The sequence below is a fragment of the Lynx canadensis genome, chromosome A1, assembly GCF_007474595.2.
Source record: "Lynx canadensis isolate LIC74 chromosome A1, mLynCan4.pri.v2, whole genome shotgun sequence".
NCBI lineage: Eukaryota > Metazoa > Chordata > Mammalia > Carnivora > Felidae > Lynx > Lynx canadensis.
Genome location: NC_044303.2, coordinates 27,855 through 36,823, shown reverse-complemented (window position 1 = coordinate 36,823; position 8,969 = coordinate 27,855).

Sequence of the window (8,969 nt, the reverse complement as noted above, 5' to 3'; positions counted from 1 at the left end):
TACACTGGCTTTGAAGTCAGAGGGGCTTCTTTGCAGAACCTAGTCTGTTCCCTTACCAGCTGGGCCATCTTGGGCTCCTCATTGGCACTTGGTCATTACCTTTATGAAGCCACTTGCTTTTTTTAAGAAAATACAAAAATATTAAGAGAAATAAATTGTGTTAATTAAGACCAACAAACAATTTCATACTACTAAAAGGATTGTCATTCCATCACTGTTGTAAACAAAATGAATCTCCCACAGCAACTATCTTATAGATACAAATGAAGAAACTGAGGTTCTGAGAGATTAGTTAATCTATCCTGAGACACCAAGTTTATTTTTATTTCTATTATTTTTGTTGTCTATTTTAACATCACCTTAGAATTGAGGAAAAACCCATCATGGTAGAGGAGGAATGGATAGGTGTAGGGACAGGGGTTGGAGGGAAAAACCAGGAAGTCATTCCCATGGACTAAGGCAATTCTGCTTCAAGGAACTTCCAGCAGACTCCTAGATCTTTTTGCTGGGATCTAACCCAGTCTGATCCCCTCACACTCTAGGATCATCCATGCAATTGTAACCTGAGGGCATCCTTTTACCCTTATTCATGGGCTCATTTTCTCACTTTCCTGCTCAGTCACACAAACTATTAAGCAACTACCACATTCAGGAATGGGCTCTACCTTGAAGACACAAAGATAGATGGACACAGGTCCTAGCCCTTCTGGAACTCAACTTCTAGTGGAAAAACAAATAGATAACAATTCCATTAGTTTATGAACCATGGCACAGGTGTTTACTGATCCCTTATAAGCTGGAGGAGCATCTCAAAATAATACAGAATGTCACCCTCCTCAAAGCCCACAACTTCATAGGCGATATTGGGAAATAAGGTAAAATCCTAACACAGAATGAAAAGCAAGAGTTCCCAGGGTCTCAAATCAAGGACCTCTGTCTTAGAGGATGGAGGAAGGATAAATAGAAGATGTGATGTTTGTGCTGGGTTTTTAAGGGCCATCAGGTTATCAGGCAGAGGAGCAAGGGAAGGAACACCCAAGGAGATGGAACAGCATGTTCAAAGGCAGACCTGAGAATGGGTCTGGTATATTCAGGGAACAGGTGTGTTGGCTTAGTCAAGAGAGAATCAAGGGGATGAGGAAGGAAGGGAGGGAGGTCTGAGAGCAAAGAATGAAATGCCTGGTATCCCAAGATAAGAAGTTTTCATATCATCCTATGGGTAACAAGAATCCAACAAGGGCCTGACAGGTCAGACTTTGTTTCTTGTTTGATTGATTGCTTTCTTTGTTTTAAGAAAGGTTGCACCATCAGCACTATGAAAAATGAGGAGGCAATAACGTGCCTAATGAAGTACTTGGCTGAGAAACAATGGCATTAACTCAGGTGTGGGAAAGGAAAGGAGATTTTAGAGTCAGGAGACATTTCTGAGCTCAAAACCAGAAGACTACAGCTAATTGTAAGCACTTCATCTGCATTATCTTGTGAAGTCCTCATAATAACCTTGGGGCTTAAATGTGGCCCCAGTGTCAGTCCAGCTCCAAACTGTACACCCTGAATCGGTAGCAGTACTGCCTTCCTTACTAGCTGTGGATGAAGAGGAGGAGGAAAGAGAGCCATGGAGTTTTCCATCTATGGAAAGGCTTTGGGGGAAAGGAGGTACACTTACTGCTGGACACTTGAAAGCTAGGATGGTCATTGCTCAGTCCATTGCACAAATGGATCTGGAGCTCAGAGAGGGATCACCATCTATCATTAAGGAATTGCAAACTAAAACAGTCATGAGAGGGGTGCCTGGGTGGCTCAGTCGGTTGAGTGACTGTCTTCGGCTCAGGTCATGATCTCACGGTTTGTGAGTTCGAGCCCCGCATCAGGCTCTGTGCTGACAGCTCAGAGCCTGGAGCCTGCTTCAGATTCTGTGTCTCTCTCTCTCTCTCTCTGCCCCAACCCCACTCATGCGCTGTCTCTCTCTGTCTCAAAAATAAATAAAACATTAAAAAAATAAAGAATAAAACAGTCATGAGATACTACTACATATCTGTTGGGTTGCCTAGAATCTGAAAAAAAACAAAACAAAACTGAGCTGGAGAGGATGAGGAGAAACAGGCACTTTCATCCACTGAACACTTTGGAAACACAAAATCGTATAGCTCTTTTGGAAGATAATAATCTCATAAAGTTAAATATAGCATTACAATATTAACTAGGAGTCATGCTTCTAGGGACCTGATTTGAAAACTTATATACAGACAAAAACTTATAGCAGTTTTATCCATAATCTCTAAAAACCAAAAGCAACCAAGATGCCCTTTGATAGGTGGCTATGTCACCTGTGGTACGTCAGTTACCCATCAATTAAAAAGAAATGGACATGGGTGGCCCTTAAATGCATATTGATAAGGGGGGAAAGCTAGTCTGAAAGGGCTATCTACCGTATGATTCTAATTATATGGCATTCTGAAAAAGGCAAAACTACAGAGATCGTAAAAAGATCGGTGGTTGCCAGGAGTTCAGGGTTTGAGGGGAGGGTTGTGTAGGTGAACCAGAGAGGATTTGGGGAGAAGTGAAACTATTCTGTGTGATACTGCACTTGTGCTTTGTCAAAACCCTTTGAACTATACGGTAGCAAGAACGATCCTAAGTGTATGAAACTAAAAAAAAAAAATAATTTAGGAGGTAAGAAGAATTCCAAAATAGAATGCATAGTGTAATTTTTAAATCTAACTGTATTACAAATGAATGAAACAGCATCCCTGAAAGGAGTGTGTGTGTGTGTGTGTGTGTGTGTGTGTGGTGGGGGAGGCCAGTAAGGCTGGAGTGAAGTGAGAGAGAGGAGAGGTAGTAGCATAAGTGGCTGGAAGCAAAACAAAGCCAGTTTGTGTAGGATCTTTGAGGCCATATAAGAACTTGGGCTCTTACTCTGAGTGAAATGGGAAACCATCAGAGAGTTCGGAGTAGAGGAGAATTGTGATCTAACTTGGATTTTAATAGATTTCTCTGGCTTATGTGTTGAGAATAGGTTCCAGGGATGAGGACAGCATATTCAGCAGATCAGTTAGGAGACCAGTGCATCATTCCAAGTGACAGATGGTGGTGACCTGAACCAGAGTGGCAGTAAAGGAGGTGCTGACAAGTGGCTGAATGCTGAATGCACTTTGAAGGTAGAGTTAGCCAGATGAAGAAAATGAGAGAAAGAAAGGTGTTGCCCAAGGGCTTTGGCCTGAGCAACTAGAAGCATGCTATTTCCCTTCATTGAGCTGGGGAAGACTGGTAGGAGAAGTTTTAGAAGTTTTATCTGCTCAGTTTCAGGCATGAATGTTTATGATGCCATTAGATATCCAAATGGAGAAAAGCATAGATTTAGAATTGGAACTTTGTGTTCAGGAAAGATGTTTTGGCTATAAATATAAATTTGGGAGGTAAAGTGATGAGTTAAAAAGATCCCAGGGGCGCCTGGGTGGCTCAGTCGGTTAGGCGACCGACTTCGGCTCAGGTCATGATCTCACAGTTTGTGAGTTCGAGCCCCACGTTGGCCTCTGTGCTGACAGCTCAGAGCCTGGAGCCTACTTCAGATTCTGTGTCTTTCCCCCTCTCTACCCCTCCCTTGCTCACACTCTGTGTCTCTCTGTCTCTCAATAATAAATAAATGTTAAAAAAAATTAAAAACAAAAAGGAGGATTCCAAAGGAGCACAGCAGGAAATCAAGGGAAGGTGTAGAAAGTTGGACCTTAATGAAGAGGGGACTCATCACCCCAGAGGCTGATGTGAAGAGAACTTTGGGAATGGGGTTGCAGGCATATTTGCAAGGTGGCAGGAAGGTGACAGTAAGAAGGTGGGGAGCGAAGCCTGGAGAAGGCAGTGGAATGTGGGGCTGTTTGTGAGGGCCCAGGAAGCAGAAGCCAACCAAAGCAAGCAGATTTGCCCCAGGGCAGTGCTGGGAACCCATCAGGATGGCAGGCAGGGCTCCCCTGTAACCTCCATATCAGGAAAGGCCACCTTGCCACTAGTCATCTGATGTGCCAAGAAGTTTTGTGGCCACAAGTACGAGATGCCAACACGTGATACACCGTGATAGGCCCCTGTAGCAACTGGCCCAGGAAGTCTGCACGCATCTCCAACCATTCTCCCTTCCTCCCTGTGCCTGCGCCTGCACCTGCCAGGACCTATACGCTGGCCCCAGGTACTCCAACTCCACACCCACCAGGGCTGGCGTGACCCCCGCCCTGGCCAGGGAGCCAGCCCGCCTGCACCCCTTCCTGGTCAAGCTGGGGCAGGATTCCAGCTCCCTTCTGCTGTTGTTCCCTCACCCACCTTCTACCCTAACCTCTACTGGAGTCAGAGCACACACTGGGACCCTTATAACTGGAAAATACCGGGGTCACCTAATTCAACCCTTCACTGAGGGTGAATCCTTTTTCTCACAGCTGCAGAGAAGATACCAAGAATATTCATTCATTCCACAAATACATGTTGGACTGCCATTATGTGCTACTGTACCTGACACTGTCTCAGGAGCTAGGGATATACTGGGGAGGTCCCTGACCTCGTAAAACTAATGTCTAGTGAGGAAAACAGTATAAAATGAAGATCACAGAATTAAAAATATAGTCCCAAATCATGCAGTGTTGGAAAGTAGCAAGTTCTGAAAGAGTATGTGGTTAGTGGATGGTAGGGAGAGAGTTCCTCTCTGAAGACATGATGTTTAGACAAGGAACTAAAGAATGTATAGAAATTGGCCAGACCAAAAAAAAAAAAATAATGGAGGGGGGTGTGGGAGAACATTTCAGGCAGAGAAGGCCCAGAGTACCACAGCCCATGACCAGTAGGACCCTGTCTCAACTCATGTCACTTCCTTAGTGTATCCCCCCTCCTCCTATCTCCAGATGGAAACCTCCGTGAGGTTACTCAAGTGTGAGAATATGTGTTTTATATATCCACTTAGTTGTAACATTGCAAGTTCTTCCTCTTTTCTCTTTTAAATACCAACCCAAGAATTTCATTACCTAAATTTAACAGAATATTTGTTTTTCAGGTGTGGACTTTGGTGAGTTCTTTATAGATTTTGGATACTAGCCCTTTGTCTGATATGTCATTTGTAAATATCTTTTCCCATTCTGTTGGTTGCCTTTTAGTTTTGTTTACTGTTTCTTTTGCAGTGCAGAAGCTTTTTCTCTTCACAAGGTCCCAATAGTTCATTTTTGCTTTTAATTCCCTTGCCTTTGGGGATGTGTCAAGAAATTGCTGTGGCTGAGGTCAGAGAGGTTTTTTCCTGCTTTCTCCTCTAGGGTTTTGATAGTTTCCTGTCTCACATTCAGGTTCTTTATCCATTTTGAGTTTATATTTATGGATGGTGTAAGAAAGTGGTCTAGTTTCATTCTTCTGCATGCTGCTGTCCAGTTCTCCCAGCACCATTTGTTAAGGAAACTGTCTTTTTTCCACTAGATATTTTTTCCTGCTTTGTCAAAGATTAGTTGGTCATACTTTTGTGGGTCTAATTCTGGAATCCCTTTTCTATTCCATTGGTTTATGTGTCTGTTTTTGTGACAATACCATGCTGTCTTGATGATTACAGCTTTGTAGTCAAGGCTAAAGTCTGGGATTGTGATGCCTCCCACTTTGGTCTTCTTCTTCAATATTACTTTGGCTATTTGGGGTCTTTTGTGGTTCCATACAAATTCTTGGATTGCTTGTTCTAGCTTCAAGATGAATGCTGCTGCAATTTTGATTGGGATTGCATTGAATATGTAGATTGCTTTGGGTAGTATTGACATTTTAACAATATTTATTCTTCCAATCCATGAGCACAGAATGTTTTTCCGTTTCTTTATATCTTCTTCAATTTCCTTCATAAGCTTTCTATAGTTTTCAGCATACAGATCTTTTACATCTTTGGTTAGGTTTATTCCTAGGTATTTTATGCTTCTTGATGCAATTGTGAATGGGATCAGTTTCTTTATTTGCCTTTCTGTTGCTTCATTATTAGTGTTTAAGAATGCAACTGATTTTTGTACATTTACTTTGTATCCTGCTACTTTGTTGAATTCATGTATCAGTTCTAGCAGACTTTTGGTGAAGTCTATTGGGTTTTCCATGTATAATATAATGTCATCTGCAAAAAGTGAAAGCTTGACTTCATCTTTGCCAATTTGGATGCCTTTTATTTCATTTTGTTGTCTGATTGCTGATGCTAGAACTTCTAACACTATGTTAAACAACAGCAGTGAGAGTGGACATCCCTGTCGTGCTCCTGATCTTAGGGGGAAAGCTCTTAGTTTTTCCCCACTGAGGATGATATTAGCTGTGGGCTTTTCATAAATGGCTTTTGTGATGTTTAAGTATGTTCCTTCTATCCCAACTTTCTTGAGGGTTTTTACTAAGAAAGTTTGCTGAATTTTGTCGAACGCTTTTTCTGCATCAATTGACAGGAAATAATCCAGTGAAGAATGGACAGAAAACATGAATAGACACTTCTCTAAAGAAGACATCCAGATGGCCAACAGGCACATGAAAAGATGCTCAACGTCACTCCTCATCAGGGAAATACAAATGAAAACCACACTCAGATACCACCTCATGCCAGAGTGGCTAAAATGAACAAATCAGGAGACTATATATGCTGGCGAGGATGTGGAGAAACAGGAACCCTCTTGCACTGTTGGTGGGAATGCAAACTGGTGCAGCCGCTCTGGAAAACAGTGTGGAGGTTCCTCAAAAAATTAAAAAGAGATCTACTCTATGACCCAGCAATAGCCCTGCTAGGAATTTACCCAAGGGATACAGGAGTGCTGATGCATAGAGGCACTTGTACCCCAATGTTTATAGCAGTATTTTCAACAATAGCTAAATTATGGAAAGAGCCTAAATGTCCTTGAACTGATGAATGGATAAGGAAATTGTGGTTTATATATACACTGGAATACTACTTGGCAATGAGAAAGAATGAAATATGGCCTTTTGTAGCAACGTGGATGGAACTGGAGAGTGTTACACTAAGTGAAATAAATCATACAGAGAAAGACAGATACCATACGTTTTCATTCTTATGTGGATCCTGAGAATCTTAACAGAAGACCATGGGGGAGGGGAAGGAAAAAAAAGTTAGAGAGGGAGAGAGCCAAACCATAAGAGACTCTTCAAAACTGAGAATAAACTTAGGGTTGATGGGGGGGGGGGAAGGAGGGGTGGGTGGGTGATGGGCATTGAGGAGGGCACTTGTTGGGATGAGCACTGGGTCATTGTATGGAACACAATCTGACAATAAATTTCATATAAAAATAAATATAAACAAACAAAACAAACAAACAAATAAATTTGACAGAATAACAAACTGAAAGAGTTCAACAAAGTATCCTTGGCTTCACTGGGCTAGAATCCAAACCAAGAGTCTCTGATTTTAAGCAGCAACATACCTTTAATTTCCTCAAACACCAGAAGTCTACAGATCATGAAGCTCTATCCACCCTCCACAAACCACACATCACTCAGAAAAGTCCTTGGACTTGTCATTTCTGGCTTACTATATACATACACTATTCCCTGTGTGCCTGGGTCAGTAACATGCTGGGGTACCCAAAGATAACTTGAAGAGTTAAGGGGCCACATCCAGATCCATGGCCACCAGACCAGAAGATGCACACCTAAAATGTCAATCTCATGACATGTATGTAAAAAGAATAAGAAGGGAGAATAGTTAAGAATGGAGTTTAATTTAGTAAAAAACAAGAATAAAAATTCCATATTGGGGTTCATAAGAATGCTGACATAAAATGAAATAATGTCTATGGGTGCTCCATAATGAAATGGACTAATTGATAGGAATGAACAATGACATTGTCATACCACACACACACACACACACACACACACACACATGCACACACTTTAGCCACAATTTGTGTCTCCCTTTAGCATTTGCAGAATTATAGGGAATGAATGATCAATAGCACTTGCTATCTATCATATTTGTAGTTTCTGCAACAAACAGCAGAGATTTGTGGCTAGAAGATGACTGCTAGATGACTTAATCGTCTTTAAGGTAGATTTCTGGAAAAACTATACAAGGCAATGGTGGTGCAGGGGGAGGGGCCTCAATCTAGGTTCTTGACCACATCTCCTCACTTATTCATCTGGGATATGGGAGCACAGTGTCTTCCTTGCACCTTTTTGCAAAGGTAAAATGGGGCAATGTTTGTAGGAGTGCCTGGATCTGGTTGTACAATGCCTGTGGATGTCTGGGAGGTGACCATGAAGGATTTGAATAAAATGCTGACGAAGAAGAAGGAGCTATGACTCATAGACAATGATGAAATAAAAATCCAAAAGATTTCAATAGATTTTAACTATGAGGAAATACTGCTATTACACTAAATCAGGACAAACTGGAGTCCCACATTTAGGTTGAAAAATGGGCCTGATGAGGGCATGAAGGGGTAAGAGGTGGGTTAGTAGCAGTTTTGATGGAAAGACCCACTGGGCCAGTGGAGCAGATGGTGTAACCAAAAGGCAGTCTTGGAATGCATTGCTAATATTATTTTTTTATTGAAGCATAATTGACATGCAATGCTATATTAGTTTCGGGTATACAGCATCGTGATTCAACAATTATGTACATTACTCAGGGCTCCCCACAGTGAGTATAGTCAACATCTGTCACCACATGTTACTACAATATTAGTGACTATATTCCTTATGCTGCATTGGCATGTATGTGACTTATTTACTTTAGAACAGGAAGTTTGTACCTTTTAATCTCCTTTATACATTTCACCCATACCCCTCCACCAACCTCCCCTCTGCCAACTACCAGTTTGTTCTCTGTATAAGAGTCTGTTTGTTTCTTTGTTTGCTATTGCTATCACTATTACAACATGAATTCAATACTATACCACTTACACAGGATTTTTCAGGTATCACCTTATAAATTAAAGAATATTGTTGGATCAAGGGAAGTAATTGTTCCAATGAACTTTGTC